The sequence below is a fragment of the Panulirus ornatus genome, chromosome 22 (assembly GCF_036320965.1).
Source record: "Panulirus ornatus isolate Po-2019 chromosome 22, ASM3632096v1, whole genome shotgun sequence".
NCBI classification, from domain to species: domain Eukaryota; kingdom Metazoa; phylum Arthropoda; class Malacostraca; order Decapoda; family Palinuridae; genus Panulirus; species Panulirus ornatus.
The window spans coordinates 13,590,904-13,608,254 of NC_092245.1; the positions used below are offsets into that span (position 1 = coordinate 13,590,904).

At 44.4% G+C, this 17,351-nt stretch overlaps 1 protein-coding gene and 1 long non-coding RNA gene across 3 annotated transcripts in view; one reads left to right on the forward strand and one right to left on the reverse strand.

Moving 5' to 3' along the window:
• Window positions 1-7,327, reverse strand: part of LOC139756565 (uncharacterized) — a 75,530-nt gene extending 68,203 nt beyond the window's left edge. Inside the window, exon 1 of the long non-coding RNA XR_011714381.1 lies at window positions 6,780-7,327. This is a non-coding gene — a long non-coding RNA (uncharacterized lncRNA). The remainder of the gene's footprint in view (window positions 1-6,779) is intronic.
• The window catches only part of LOC139756564 (homeobox protein abdominal-B-like), a 217,365-nt gene that overhangs the window by 99,339 nt on the left and 100,675 nt on the right, over window positions 1-17,351 (forward strand). The window lies entirely within an intron of this gene.

The following is a 17,351-nucleotide window of genomic DNA, read 5'->3' on the forward strand; positions in this document are numbered from 1 at the left end:
TACACACACACACACACACACACACACATATATATATATATATATATATATATATATATATATATATATATATATATATATATATATATATATATATATATAAAGTACCCCAGGAACTCTATCTAAGAGAGTCCTGTCTTTGCCCAGGATGGATTTCTGGAAGATCCTGCAGTCCAGGAATACGCTACTTCCAGGAGCAGGGAAATGTGTTCAACCTTTTGGAGTTTTCGACATAATGGTAACATGAGGCTTAATTTCTTAGCTAAACTCCAGATTTCCCTCAAGGCAGAACACATCCATTTTTCAGTTTAATTCATGATTTCCCAGGACTTCGAAGCCTCCCTCGTCCCTCTGTCCCGCCAGGATAATAGGATTTCTCCATCCACAGGTGTCGTTCCACACGGAATATCATCATTAAATGGCTCCTCGTTCGATCATGGGGAGTGTGTGTAGATCTCTCTCTCTCTCTCTCTCTCTCTCTCTCTCTCTCTCTCTCTCTCTCTCTCTCTCTCTCTCTCTCTCTCTCTCTCTCTCCGTCAAGGCTTTAAGCAGCTTCGCCCACCTCCGCGACGGCAAGAACGCGGCTGCCAACTCCTTGTGAAAATATTTTTACGGGAGTCTAACTCGTCCCTCTAAATCCGAGTCCTCATGTGTTCTTCGGCAGCGCCCGTCGCTCGCATGGGAGGTGGGGGGGCCCCTCCATCGAATACAGCCCCCCTCTTCCCCTCCCTTCCCTCCCTTCATCCTGACATCCCTTAACTCTGCAGGGGAATGTAGCGGAGGGATTGGACATAGTAGGAGGGAGGTGCGGCGGAAGAAAAAGAGCAGAGAGGTGAGCCATGAAGGGGACGAAAAATGGCTGAGAATTTCTTCTTTTGGGGGAGCTGCTTCGTCCTTACTATGGATGACATGGTAGCTATCTTACGACGGGGACCCAGGACCCAGAAGCGTAAGGAAAAAGACTGGAAGATAAGGAGGGAAGAGGAATAAAAGGATAAAGGGGGAGAATTAGCGGTGGAGAGAAGGAAGGAAAGGAAAGAAGTGGTGGAAACTGTGGTCTCCCGTAGCGAACCACTCTAGTAATCTGTGAAGCGTAGCTTACCGAGGGGGTGGAGAAAAACAAGCAGTCATGTGACCGGTGTTCCGTCACATCATTGGCTGTTGAAAAGTTAATTTGCCTGCTGATCTCGGCCGAGGGTTTTTTTTTTTTTGTGGCCATTTCGACGTTAACGACTGAATAACGAGCGGAGAGAAACATTCATAACGCGTTACTCTGTTTGTTATTACATTTTTCTTCATGTTTGTTTGTGTTTTTGTGTGTGTATTTGTATCCTTTTGCGTAGCGTAGTAATTCGTAAAACAAGTAATACGATACATAAATGTTGTGGTAAATGTGGTAAATGAATGAATAGATTTATATATATATAAGGAAACGTTTATGATTATTTATCTTAATCATATAACCTCTGCACCCCTTTTACGGGGCTACTGCAGCTTCAAGACCGCGCTACAATCAGTAGCAGGGAAATGATAAGCTTCTTCGAAGCGAGAAGTTCTTCAACGACATTGTACTCCTTTTCGTTGTGCATCATAGATGGTACAACACCTCTTTCAGGAAGACTCGAACCACCACCACTCGATGACAATGTGAGGACGCGCCACTGCTGCTAGGCTAACAAGCGCGAGAGAAACGGATAACCCCAATTTGATCGTTGACGAACACCAACCCTTCCTTCTGCAGGAATCGTGGGTCTCAGCCATGGTGAGGGTGAGGGGAGGTGTGGTTAGCCGATACCCAGCGGCAAAGTAGCTTTTTCACTAAGCTCACTGGCAAGTGCGGAAGTCTGTAGCATCTTGCGAGACATGGGTAAGAATGAGCACGTCCACACACCTCGTTTAATACCTCCTCCACCAACGAAACTCTCGGCTTCACCATTGAGAGACATCCTTCGTTTTTCTCTCGGGTGTATGACCTGCTCACTCCGGCCTCTACTTATGAGCCTCAGTGCTAGATGGGAAGCATCATTCATACGTTCATCGTCAACAAAAAAAAAAGAAAAAAGAAAACCACTTTAAGACAAGAAGATTAAACGTTTGTCTTCAAGAAATATTTGAAGACAAGAGCAGCGGTATACTTCGTATAATCGAAAACGTCTATGACATGAATTAGACACAGTTCGGAGCAGATTATCACGAAAATCTGCTAGTTAGATTAGGTTAGGTTAGGCTAGGACGAGTTTTGCTACTGAGACCAACTTCAAAAAACGAGGATTAATAAGAAAATACAATAGGGTTTCATGTGGACAGGATGACGTCAGAAGACATCTACGAACTTTCTCTTTTTTTTTCCCTGCCAGAAATAACAAAATGAGGGATAAGTATGAAAATAGGCGAGTTAGATAGGCTGATGTCGTACTTACATCCGCAGGAGGACATCTTTATCTTCACGATCCTCAGGGAAATAACAGCGCTGCCAAGACTCTCAGTTGGTAAGACCTTCTCACCACCTTCAAAAAGTCTTCAATTTCCTTCTTTTATCTTCCTTCTCTTCCTCTTCTCCCTTTTTTCTTCTTCTTCCTCTCCTTCTTTTTCTTTTGTCTTATCATCAATAATTACCTGGGGTACCCGGATCTGCCTGGGAAAAAATGACTTTTATAAAGAAGATTTTATATCACTTCTAAAGGTAGCCTTTGTTGACCTTTATGGCCAGGTCCTGGTACCCTTGAACCTCGCCTTTGATCCTGAGGCACCATCATTATAACTTGAGGCTACCAGGTCGCGTGTTTTGAATGAGTCAAGTGAACTATGTAAATGTAATCGGTAAGGCCTTTGTGAACCGGCCTTTGCCGGCCTTAAAACGGCCTTCAAGGCCATTGCGCGGCATCACCCCCACCTACCGCCGGGACTTATATGGCCACCACTTTCTCCATCATCATCCCAACACCATAAACGCCACCACAACCTCCAACACCAAATCACCAACCACAACCTCCAACACCAACGACAACCACAAACAACAACTAACACCTCTACCACCACAACCAGCCACCGTCACCATTACCACCACTACCATCACCACCATTACGACCAACACCACAACCTCCACCATCACCAACACCAAGAAAGGCTAAAGAAGGAGCGGTGGCGTCGGCGGCCGGGTGTGTGTGGCGAAGGAGAGCCTCGGACCTGATGTCTTATCATATAATTAGGCTGTGTGTATGGGCGCCATGTTGTGCCGAGGCCCTGGAGATGTTAGCTGGATGTACTTGGGCTCGAAGATCCACGTTCCCTCCTCTGTAATCCCGAGGATTCACCACGGAAATCCCTCATGTAATCCCACTAGCTTAGCGTCAGATAGAGAAATCTCTCTAATCCATCGCTGAAACACAGCAAACCTTCTTTGTACCCCGTAGTTAATCTCTCGTGTAATCCACCAATAACTGAAGGTATGAGAATCCCCAATATTTTCGTGGCGTTACCACAGGAGGTTAAATGTGACAGTATGACTCCTGTAATTGCCCCTACGTGCAGGGGTGCAACACACACAGATCTTCCCACTTTTCTCCCCTTTTGTAAAACCAACACAACACTATGGGCGGTTGGGTCTCCCTCCTCCGCACGCCTGCTGGTCCCAATGGCCGCTCGACCTCCCCTCCCCTGCTGAGGGGGGGAATTAATACTTGTCCTCTTATTTCTCTCGTTTATTGCACCTGCTGCTGTTGCTGCTGTTACTGCTGCTTTTGGTACTGTTGCTGCTGTTTCTTCTTCTACCGTTGCTGTTAGGGAATCTCCTGCTTGCTGGAGTTACTTTTATAGATTGCAAAGTTTGGTTTTTGATGATAATAATAATAATAATAATAATAATAATAATAATAATAATAATAATAATAGTAATAATAATGATAATGATAATGATAATAAATAAAAATAAAAATGATAACGTGGTTAGTACATTGCGACCAAAAGATGATATAGCCAGGTATTTGACCTTATGATTCAAAGGTCAAAGCGAAAGGCCTGGCTATTGTATCTAACGACCGTGCGTTGTGCTCAAGGGGAAGTACCGTATTGCTTAAGGGTCGTACGTCGTGCTTATCGTATTCAAGGGCCGTACGTCATGCCTATTGTATTCAAGGGTCGTACCTCTGTGCTCAAAGGGTTGTCAATTATCAAGAAAAAAAATCTAAATAAGAGTATTTCATTTCTCACGGGACTTCGACGGTTCCGAAACACATGGAAGATAATTTCCAAGTCTGTTTTGAGCATCTCCTTCCTCTGCCGGAGCCCAGGACCCCAGACCAGCACCTGGCGGAGTAACAACTGGCTGGTACCAGCGGGCGGGGCGGATCTCAGGTGCCGTATAACTCGTACAGTTGATCCCATGAAGGGCGGTAGGATTACAGCAGCTGCCTCACATATATAAGGTGAACGGCTGCTCCTCCTCCTCCTCCTCCTGTCTCCTCCTTCTCCTTCTTCTCCTTCGTGGCTCTCAGACAGACTCGGTCTTTTGGTACTTGGTGTCTCTTGAAGACCCAGTCGTGGCCAACAGACACTGTCTTCGGGAGTTGGTGTCTGTTGAAGACCCGGTCGTGGCCCACAGACACTGTCTTCGGGAGCTGGTGGCTGTTGAAGACCCGGTCGTGGCCCACAGACACTGTCTTCGGGATTTGGTGGCTGTTGAAGACCCAGTCTTGGTCCACAGACACTGTCTTCGGCAGCTGGTTTCTCTTGGCCACCATAAGGCGATCCTCAGTGTCTTGCGTCTGGAAGACGAGGCTCGGCCGTGGCCAGCAGACACAGACCCTCAGTGTCTTATGTCTTATACAGACTTGGCCAGGTCTTAAGGGGGTGCTCTAGCTTGTCTGCCTAGGAGGAGCTGAGTGGCTCAGGGGTTTTGAGATGGAGAGCTGAGATAAATTGTTTTGCTTCAATTTACATTTACTGCGTGTTGGCCTGTGATGAGCAGTGGGCAGGCTGGCAAACTTGTTCCCTCCCTGTGCAGCAACAGCAGCAGGAGCAGCTGTTGTTCTCGCTGCTCCTGCTGCTGCTGCTGTTGTAGTGGTGGTGGTGGTTGTGATGGTTACGTCTTCTGGTGTGTCTGGTGATCTCGTTGCTACTGGCGCAGCTGTTGCGACTCCTGTCGCTACCACCTCTGCTGTTAACCCGATCATTCTTACTTTAACATTACCACTAGTACTATTAGGACTACTGCTGCTGCTGCTGCTACTTCTACTTCTACTTCTACTTGTACTTCTACTTCTGCTACTACCAGTACTACTACTACCACTTTTATTGCTTTACTATCATTACAACTGTTACTATTACTACTACTGATACTTTTACTAATACTGCTAATACTACTTCTACTACTACACGTGTGGAACAAAAATTTGGGCAAGAATGCAAACTAAAACACACACACACACACACACACACACACACACACGTCTTATCTTTCCTCCCCCAGCGACAACGTTCTACCACATTTTCAGTTAAGATATCCTTTATCTATTCTTCATATAATCTTATCATTTAACCCATAAACACATCTATAAAAGAAAACTGGAATCAAGTCATTCGGAATTTAAGAAATTTGCTTTGAGATACTGGGCACCGGCCATTGGCCCTTTGATCCTCAAATACACCAACTTAACAATGTCAGATTTCCTGATTAACGAATGGTTATCTGCGACACGAGAGATGCCATCAATGTTTACATATGTAAAAGAAGTAAAATGTAAAGAAAAAGAATATATATATATATATATATATATATATATATATATATATATATATATATATATATATATATATATATATATATATATATATATATATATATATATATATATATATATATATATACTGCGACTAAAATCATGTATGCAAATGAGCTTGTTCTGTATGCACCGTATATCAACATACAAAGGTCATTATCTGGAGATGCACCGTGTGAATGCTCCCTTCGGCAACCACAGGCACGGTTGTGAAGAAGAAGGAGAGATTGTAATTGGGTATAAACGTACATCTTTAATCACCAGTGTTGATTAGTAAATATCAGGGAGATATCCTGTATGCAACATGTCCAAGTTCAAAGTCTGACGCCATGGATTTATTTCGGGAATTGAATGGTAAATAAGGTCCTCTTACGCGATGGTGAATATAGTATTCTTTATCACTGTAACATATAATGTTTGCTTCATAAAGTGAATACGCGGATACAAATATACACAAGCGCGCGCACACACACACACACACACACACACACACACACACACACACACACACAAGTACCATCCCACATCCCCGCTTCACAAGTTCTTGCCAGTGCAGATGTCTTGCATATCATTACAAGTTCCTAAGAAGCTGTCGAGGACATCCGCTTATTTTAATCTAGAGAGGAAGACATTCAGTCCTCCTAAAGATGAAAAGACAGATACCCTAAGACATGGTGGGAGGGGGGGGTCTCTGCGTCAGACAACTCGCTGTGCAGTTTTGCCGACGGTGGAGAGAGAGAGAGAGAGAGAGAGAGAGAGAGAGAGAGAGAGAGAGAGAGAGAGAGAGAGAGAGAGAGAGAGAGAACTATAAGTGAGCAAAGAGACACTTTAACAACTAAATGACACATGACCATACAAATTTGGTTACCAGAGCAGCAGAAGAGGAATGTTGATGGTAAAGAGTTTCTTGAGATCACACACACACACACACACACACACACACACACACACACACACACACACAGTTCCTGCTCAACAAACGGGTTGGTTACTTATACTTACAATGTGGAAGTGACGGTGCTGAAAGAAACTGTCCATAAGTTTCTGTCTCGCGGGGTTTACCCGGCTTTTCCCTTCGGGGAATTAGGTATACCACACCACAAGTTCCTTAAAGGACTATAGCCAAAAGCTGTCGAGTGTTCTTGGTCGTGGCTTATCTTTCGCATCGCAGCGTCCGTAAGGAAGTGATGATCACGAACAACAGTGTATTGGTGATGATTGTGTGTGTGTGTGTGTGTGTGTGTGTGGTGGAGGGAAAGGACTGTGATCATCAGCTGTGTTGGAGGAGAAGGACAGTGCTGATAGACTGTGTTGTGGGTGATATAGGACGGTGATCATGGACTGTGGTGGAGAGAGAGAGGGAGGTAAGGTAATCATAAGTTGTGTTGGAGACAAGAGCCAAAAGGCTGTTGAAGGCGATGGTCAAGAATCCTTCGTGTTATACTTGTCATCACTGTCGCTACTACACAATCCTTTTGCCACTCCTGTCACCGGTGCCGATGTCACATTCGTCCCTACACACTTCCCAAGGGACAGTGTCTAATGTCACACTCGTCACTGGTGCCACCACACACACTACCGAGGGACTGAGGCCAGTGCCACAATTTGCTCCCTCAAAGCAGACCATCCTCGGGACCTTCCTCACTGGCCAGGCCTGTTGCCTTGTTTACATTATAGACGTTAACGAGAGGAGTAAAGACCCTCACACGAGCCCCCATATCTCTCCTCCGCCTATCCCTTACTTCTCGTCCTCTTCCCTCATCTGTCTATCCTCTCTCACTTCTCCTCTCCTTAACTATTCCTACTTCCCAATCTTCTTTAAGCTCTTCTCATATACCCATATTTCCTTCGGCTCACTTCGCTTCTCTTCAGCTATCCTCTCGCCTTCTCTCTCTTCCTTTTCCAGAGCTATGTCTAACTTTTCCCAGATTCCTTCGTTTCTCTTCGTCTGATCTTTCTTGTTAGCGTCATTCGCACGCTCTAAACATATCTCTCATTTCGTCAGATCTCTTTCCTTTCCCATCACTTCCCTTTCCCATGCTTTCTTTCTTTTCCTATCTCCCCATCTCAGCTCTCCGTTTAACCTCAATTTCCTCTACCTTCTCAGCTCTTGTTTACACTGTCTCACAGCTCATCATTCTCCTCAGTTCTCATCTCATTAAACTCTTTCTTCATTTTCTTCATTCTTACCTCAACTTTGAGAAAAAAAAATCACTGCTGTCGAAATGTACCCACTAACAACTAGATTATTAACTTTTATTCTATATTTCTTCCCCTTAAGCTAGACACGCGAAGAGGAGCCGAAACCTCAATAAACTTAAGTTGGGGAAACTCACTAACTTAAAGGCAACATTGACTCGAAGACTCAAGTAAAGCCTTTGAGTATACAGATTCGAGTAGCGTACTCCCAAGAAACCATGTTAGATATAAGTTGAGCAACTTCAGATAGCAGTTATGGTCAAGATGTACACAGTGTAGCGAAAAAGTCCAGTGAATTCTGAGAAATACGTCTTTGTAACCTTTGGAAGAAATCTTGCTTAATAACCTAAACAAGATATAGAAACAATAAACGACTTTTCCTTTTGCCGGCACAAACACCCGCCCAGAGAGTTGGCCATGATGGTGAAGCAAGGGTTAAACTCCCCTCCCTCCCTCTCTCTCTCTCTCTCTCCCTGCCTCCCTCCCTTCCTCCTCTCTCCCTCCCTCCCTCATTCTCTCTCACTTCTTCCTCACTCACTCACTCACTCCCGCTCCATAGAATCCCTATACCCCACACCTATCATGTACTACCACCAATTTTTCGCTAACAGTTCCAATCTTCATACCTCCTTCTGCAAGCTTTTCCTCCAACAATACCCATTTAGTACAGTCATTTCCACCACCACCACCAACACTACCACCACCACCTCTACCACTACCACCACCACCAACAACAACAAGAAGAATTCCAACACCTATCCGAATCAAGCCATTCGAACGGAGAATTACGCCCGCTTCAAAATCATCACAGATCCCTCCAAAGCAGCTTCCAGAACCGATCTGCGTCACTCCCAGCGCCTACAAACATTCCCTGGAACACCGTCCACTCCGCTGAGCCACCACCACCACCACCACCACCGTCTCCACCACTCCACCGCTTCCACCATCGCCACCACAGAGCCGGCTATTAGTCCTGGATGAAGAATAATTAACCCCGGCTGATACCAAAACACGAAGAGAGATAATTTACATGCAGATTTAATCAAAGCCCCGTGTTTACGTCCTGCCGTTACTGGCTCGCTCAATTATATCTCCGGATGGACGAGTTGAGAGAGAGAGAGAGAGAGAGAGAGAGAGAGAGAGAGAGAGAGAGAGAGAGAGAGAGAGAGAGAGAGAGAGAGAGAGGCGTCTGGCCAACATTTGTTTGGACGGAGACCCGACAAAGGGGCAACGGCCTAGAGACCACAAAGCCTGACAGACAGACAGAAAAACAGACAGAGAGACAAACAGACTGACGTTAAACGGGCTAACATGAGAGACAGATGTCTCTCAGATAGACAAGTGAGACAAGTAGATTATTCGTGACAACTGAGAGATGCAAATGAGAAAAAAACTGCCCAGTACTTCTTATGTTGCTTAACTTATGTACACATTACCATTTACCAAAACACACACACACACACACACACACACACACACACACACACACACACACACACACACAAAGGCCTTTGTAAACAGACAAAAATGTAGACCATAAAGAAAGAAAGAGATTCGAACAGAAGGAGAGTGGAAAGAAAATCATGGATGTAGAATGACAGAAAAAGAGAGACGTAGATACATTTAGATAGAGAAAGAGGGAGAGAAAAAGAGATAACTAGACACGAAGAACAACTGGCACGGAGGCGGGCAAGCTGCCCAACTCACGGATTGTTTACCGTGGTGAAGGAGATCAAAGGCTCCGGCCACGGACGGGCCGGCCTCAGGCGCTGCCCAAGATTTTTTCTCTTATAAACAACAGCCCAGGACAGCCTCCTGCCACCACGCCTGCCACCCCTATCCTCTACCCTTCCACCACCGCCACCACTGTATCCCCCACCACCTTGGTCCTACGATACAATGTTTCCTTAGTCATGTCTAAGGCTGCCCTTGTGTTCTCATGACCCCATGCTTCCTTAGTCATGTCTAAGGCTCCCCTTGTGTTCTCATGACCCCATGTTTCCTCAGTTATGTCTAAAGGCTCCCCTTGTGTTCTCATGACCCACTGTATCCCCCACGGCACCCTTGTGTTCCTACGATACAATGTTTCCTTAATCATGTCTAAGGCTCCCCTTGTGTTCTCATGACCCCACGTTTCCTCAGTCATGTCTAAGGCTGCCCTTGTGTTCTCATGACCCCATGTTTCCTCAGTCATGTCTAAGGCTCCCCTTGTGTTCTCATGACCCCATGTTTTCCTCAGTCATGTCTAAGGCTCCCCTTGTGTTCTCATGACCCCATGTTTCCTTAATCATGTCTAAGGCTGCCCTTGTGGCCTTGTGGATCCTTATTTCCTTACTCATGCCAAAAGTTCCTCAGCAACAATCATTAAGTATAAGATAAAGATACTCGCAACTTTACATAACCTGATGGTCAACACCCAATGAACAGATAAGAAAAAGGACGCCTGAAATTATCTCGAAATGATACAGGTTAATAATTATCTTTACAACACATTCAGTACAAGGAAAAGATACGTACTTAATAAAACAATCGCACTTGATGATATAGTTATAAAGAATGAAGCTTCAGCTGACGATATGCAAACAAACTTAATGATTCTATAAACCACTGGGTAGTATAATTCACTGGAACGATTTAAGTGGCAATTCTTGCTCAAGTGTTATGATCCACCTTGTCTCATCTGATTTTTTTCTTCTAAGTTACGTGGTTTGTTTGAAGAAACCTTTACAAATGTTCTTTTTGAAGTTTATGTTTCTCCGAAGAGGAAAAGCAATTTATATGTTTTTTTTTTTTGTTTTTTTTGGTAATATATATTTAGCAGTTTGAAGCCTTCGTCACTCTATCCCAAGCTAACATCTTTAACGATGAAAATTACAAATATTATCGATGTTCACTTTTCTGATGAATCATGAAGACAGCCTAGTGACTCAGACTGTCATCAGATCATATTAGGATCAGTTTTTATACATCATTCCGGCAGATCCTTTGGGAAAGTCTAAGTTATATATGTACCAACATTGAGAAAGATGTATTTCTTAAACATGATTAAGAACTGGTTGTAAGTAGGATGTCTGTGTTTCAGTCAGGGTTTCGCTTGAAGCTGGCGTGGGTAAAGTCATTCTTAGTTGCAGAAATAGTCTCAAAGATCTCGAGTCTTTTCCCTGCCGTTCTCCAGCTAAGAAGCCAATGTCTTCGTTAACTTTATTGCCTAATCAACTTATGTTTGTGGCGCGACATAGAAAAGTCAGTGCTCATAAATCATTTACTGTAGAGGTCATTGCCAGTAAATTTCCCATTAAGTTCTTTATCTATCATGATGTTTCATAACTGAAACTAAAGCTCACTCAGATTTGCCTCTTGTTGTGACGTCATGAACCAGTCACACCCAAAGTCTCGGCCTGGCTGATCATCCACACTCCACGCAGGTGATCGACTCTGTCATAAATTTCTGTCTCTTTTCTTCCCCTATTTAGATCACACGTGACTAGCGTATCGCATATCACTAAAGGCACTTCAGGGGGCAGGGGAGGGTGCAGAGAGGGTGAGGGAGGTTGCAATTGGGGTGAAGGGAGGGTGAGGGAGGATGCAGTTGGGGTGGAGGGAGGATGAGGGAGGAAAATATCTTGCTTGCCCGTTGGGGCGTTGAGACAGACCTCAATCCTGGTGCATTTTATGGTTAAATCCTTTTGCATTTTACGGTTGAATCCTGTTGTATTTTATAGGTAAATCATACTTCAGTTTGTGGTTAAATCCTACCGTATTTCATGGTTAAATCCCATTGCATTTCATGGTCAAATCCCTCTGCATTCTATGGTTAAATCCCACAGCAGATTATGGTTAAATCCCACTGCATTTCATGAATAAATCCTACTGCATTCTATGGTTAGATCCCATTGCATTTTATGGTTAAATCCAACTTGACGATAAAAAGAAAATTCTTTTATACACGCTGTAAGATACAGAGTCAAATCTCTGAGAATTTGTCTGCAACATTTTAGAGGAAATGATAAGAGTTTTTGACAAGTAGATATGAGTGAATGAAGGGAAGAATGAAAGAGGATAGACAGAGGAAAGAAAAGGGAGGAACGAATGAAAGATAGATGACGAAGAAACAAATTCATAAGAATTTGGTACATAGACACAACACTGGCTAACACAGAAGGCAAATGCAGGAGGACAGGAAAACATGATAAATATGGATAATAACGAAGATATCACATGAGATTTATTGATGCAAATGGCAATTTATTACTGTATCGAGATGCATAATGGAAGGAGAGAGAGAGAGAGAGAGAGAGAGAGAGAGAGAGAGAGAGAGAGAGAGAGAGAGAGAGAGAGAGAGAGAGAGAGAGAGAGAGAGCCGTCCTTCTCTCAGCAGCAGCAGCTTCTCCTCCTCCCTCGGCGTCACCAGTTGCGTCGGATGGGACCAGTTAGCGAATGCCATGATAGAGAGCCTTGTGATTTCCCAGGGGTACTCTAACCCCCAGACGAAGAATGGGGGGGGGACCTGATGGTGCCAATGATATGGAAGGGGGGGTGTGAGAAGGCATAGTGGAACGGATGGGGTGGAAGAGGTTGGAGGGCCTGTGCTGGAACGGGTGGCGTGGAAGAGGTCGGAGGGCCATGGGGGGAAAAGGATGAATGGAAGAGGTTTGTACGGTGTTGGAAGAGGTGGGATGGGTTGGGAATAGGAGGCGGGAGGAAGGGCATGAGAACATGCGGAGTACATGGGGAGGATGCTAGATAACAAGAGATCTTAATGGTCCATGACGAGGTTATCTGTTGGAAGATAGCAGTAATGATCTGAGGTCATGATCTTATAAGTGACAAGAGAGACAGTAGTGAACCAGAAGGCTCCCACTCCCCTCCCATTACTCCCTCCGACACCATAGGTAAGAAAGGAGAAGGCAATAAGGAGCAACATATTGTATGGAGAGAGTAGCATGCCGGGGAAAATATATAGGAAAGTATGAAAGAGACAAGTTCCCCTTATATATATATATATATATATATATATATATATATATATATATATATATATATATATATATATATAGAGAGAGAGAGAGAGAGAGAGAGAGAGAGAGAGAGAGAGAGAGAGAAGAGAGAGAGAATCTAACATGGCCGTGACTGGGGCAAACAGATGCCCTCGTCGCTCGGTTTCCACAAAATAAATGTCTGCGCATGTGTGTGTGTGTGTGTGTGTGTGTGTGTGTGTGTGTGTGTGTGTGTGTGTGTTGTGTGTGTGTCTGTGTCTGTGTGTGTGTGGCGCTTTGCATCAAGCTGGGCAACAATATGCAGGTTATGCAAATAGAAAGGCATGGGCGTCTTCTGACATACAAACATACCCGTAAAACTTTTAACATATCCCAAATGCCTCTACTCCCCCTCCCCCCCCTCCTCCCCTTCAACCCCGGTGTTGTTGTTGTCTTGAGGGTGGGGGTATGGAGGCTGGTGGAAGGGGGGGGAGGGGTGCGTTCAAGTAGCAAGTACTGCCGCTCGGCTGGTTGGCCTTGCGACGTAGCAGTGGCCTTTATATACGAAAACACGTTCTTCACACACACACACACACACACGACTTCGTAATAAGGAATCCCCTCCTGTTCATTGTGTACAAGGAAGTTCTTGAGGCCAATGCCGTATCGCTCATTTTGATCCCTTTCATCGCCTTTTTAATTAACCTCCAGGCGTGTTACAGTCTGGGTTAGACGTCACAGACGCTACACAGACTTAAGAGGATCGATATACTCTCGTGTACCCACAAGGAAACGTCGACTGGTGAGTTAATTCCCGTGGAGTGGGCCTCAGACAGCCTCATAGATTCTTGCAGGAGGAAGGATGTCCAGACACCTTTGAAGTTATTTCAGAGATGCGCAATGTAGCTTTTAACTCCTTGAACATGACAGGAAGGCTTTTGAGCACGAGAGTCAGGCCCTTGAGCGCGACGACGAACACAGCCTTCGAGCACAACGGAAACAGCCTTCAAGCACGATGACACGGCTCTTGAGCACGACGGTTCTTCTCCCATTGAGTTCAGCACAACAGCCTTGGCAAAGGCTTTCTCCTTTGGCTTTGTCGTTCTTCATGACGCTTTCGGGTAGTTGCCACCAGCCAGTTAAAGAGCCCTGGGACACACCTCCATTGACAGTGGGATTTATGAAAAGGTTTTCAAAGATAGTCTGTTATCACCAGATATCAGCGATGCTAGTCTGATTTTGGACTATAATGTACATGTTCTTCCGGTGGTTCAATGGGCTTGACATGTACAAATTATAAGCTAAATTGCATGACTCAAAAGCAAAAATACATGTTAGTACCTTTTAAAGCATGTGGGGCGCTGCGTAGGATATATGGAATCAAATGCTCACGTGGAAGTGTACGGAGACAACATAAAAAAGGGGAGAGAGGAATAGAGTGAAGAAGAGATAAGAGAGAGAGAGAGAGAGAGAGAGAGAGAGAGAGAGAGAGAGAGAGAGAGAGAGAGAGAGAGAGAGAGAGAGAGAGAAGGGTATACTGTATTCAACAAGACAATTGACCCTCAGAAAAAAATAAGAAGTTGAAACTAGTTTAGCAAGTTTGTTTGGTATTTATGAATCCTGATATTCCAGTTTTTTTTCTTATCCCCCCCTTTTTTTTTTTTCTTACGATCACCAGACATATTATCCGAGGCATTCAGGAGACACTGTGATCCTTAAAGGGGGGGAGGGGGGGGGGCGCTGGAGTTTGGGGGGGGTGATGATTGCCTCGCTTCGAAACCCAAGAAAATTCAGGATGCGCTAATAGGGTCCTTAGAATGGAAGTGTGCCATTGGCGCGCCTTCTTAAATTACCTCGAATTGCAGAGCATGGACCCCCTCGCCTCAACCCTAATTGGCCGGATTTTGGTCCCTTAACAAGCTAGCGCCTTTGAGTGTAGAGTCGTTCGTGTAATCACCGATGCGACGTACAACAAGCATTTTTATTCTCAATTACTACGTATTAAGTTATTATTTGTCTACATGAATCATTCCCGCTCAGGAAATTACTACCAGTGTACATGTATCATTATTGCCTGTTAAGTTATTACATGCTACTTATCTTCAGCTTTCCACATGTTATTTGTTCTCGTTCTTTATTTTGATGTGGGATTATGAAGAGACTCATGAATATGAATTTTTCACGTGTCGACCACACCCAGCAGTAAAGACGAAGTGTAACATATGCAGTATATATATATATATATATATATATATATATATATATATATATATATATATATATATATATATATATATATATATATATATATATATATATATATATATTCAGGTCAAAGATCATCATACCTGTCTGCCTTAGGTGGTTTAGAGAAATACCAGAATCACCAGATGATGCTGTATGGGTCATGTTTACGACCCTGGCCACACGTAGAGGCAGCTGAAGATAATGTTAAATAATACGATAAACAAAGGGGTGAGATAAGGTGAGAGAAATAACCGTGAGTGGGGAAAGACAAGGTAGGGTAAAAAAGGGTGGGTATATATAGGATTAAACAAGAGTTAAGGTAGGGACTCATAAGATGAGGCAAGGTAACAGAGGAGTATGGTAAAACCAGGTAAAGATAAGATTACTTGAGAAGGATAATGAAGCAAAAGAGCGAGAAATATTTCTCATGGTTCGTATTACAGGCTCTCCCACTGACGCGCTGACGTAAAGAGAATGAGAGAGAAAGCCACAGCCCCCCCCCCCCCCCCCACACACACACACATTCACTGGTCATAAATAATAATGAAAATAATCAATGGTTCCTCATAAAGCCCTTGGGTACTCCGCTCACGATGCTGTAACGCTGCAGAAACCAGTAGAAACTTTCCCTTCGAAACCATCTTCAGCACCACAGACACCTCACCTCTCCCCTTCGCAGGAGAGGAGGAGAAACCAATCAAACGGCTCGTTTCTGTTCTCGTCTCTCATTAGTTCGAGCGAGTAGGAGGGAACGGAGGAGGAGGAGGAGGAGGTGGTCAGGTCTGCATCTCGTAAGGCGCCGCTCTGGCTGGGAGGTTGCGTATTATTTTTCATTTCCTTTTTTGCATAAGGAAAAGCAATGCGAATTCGTTTCGCTTCCCTCCCGCTCGTGCTTGCTAAAAAGCAATGCCCGGAGAGAGAGAGAGAGAGAGAGAGAGAGAGAGAGAGAGAGAGAGAGAGAGAGAGAGAGAGAGAGAGAGAGAGAGAGAGAGAGAGAGAGAGTATCACGACGTGTATGAAATATCTCACTTTTTCAACTGACTTGGCTCCCATTTGGGTCATGCTTTGTGCCCCGCGCCATGTCGGCAACTGTGAATGATAAACACGTACATACACATTTACATACAACCTCACATTCATGTAGGGGTGTTCTTCAACAAGGAGAGAAGGAGGGGTATCAACACACTTGCTACCGGACACCCCACACAAGGAGTAAACAGAGGTTGGGGGAGGGGGAGAGGTAAGGGGAGAAAAGTAAAAAGGAGAGGAGATGAAGATGAAAATGGTAAAGAGAGCAGAAAAAGAACAAGGGCTGTCCAAGAAGAATGGAGGTGGCTGAGAGGGGCATGGGTGGACTTTCGAAAGAATGTGAAGTGGGTTAGAGACTTACCATCGCGCACAAGAAGTAGTAAAACCACTTAGGAAACTTGGACAGTCTCTTTGACTACGACCTGTGGTGTCATGAATGATTGCCCCCTGATAACCTGGAGTTAATGAGCATAGTCAATATCTTCCTGTGGATGTGTCAGCCCAGGTATCAATGGCCCAGTAGAAAACACGATGTGGGTTCAAGTATACTCCTCAGACATTATTCCTTTATCCTGTGTTTTAGTTGTGAGCTGAGCTGTGGTTTAAGAAGGGACGGATCGGTAGGTTTGTCTGGAGTCTGCCATTTCGACCTGAGTCTGCAGTCTGAGCTGGGTCTAGGCTTTGGCATTGTCTGCCTCAAGTGTGTGTGTGTGTGTGTGTGTGTGTGTGTGTGTGTGTGTGTGTGTGTGTGTGTGTGTGTGTGTGTGTTTAAGAGTTCTCAGCTCAACACGCAAGCTTGATCAAGATCGAGTCCTAGCTAAAGTCAGGGTGTTAACTTATATTTCATTTCATATCATACGACTTCATCTAAGATTCATAACACACCCACACATGATCACTTATTTTCTTCGAACCTTCTCTGAGTAAGTTGAGCCACATAAACTTCATCGTAAACTGCAAGAACTGGCTAAACTCGTACACCTCCCGCACACCTTTAAGAAACTTAGCTGAGGATGCGATCTTCAACAGCAGCAGCAACAACAACAGCAGGTCTAAGGGTCATCTGAAAAAAAAAAAAGAGGATTTCGAATCTCAGACAGAGCTAAATTTAGATACTAGAAGC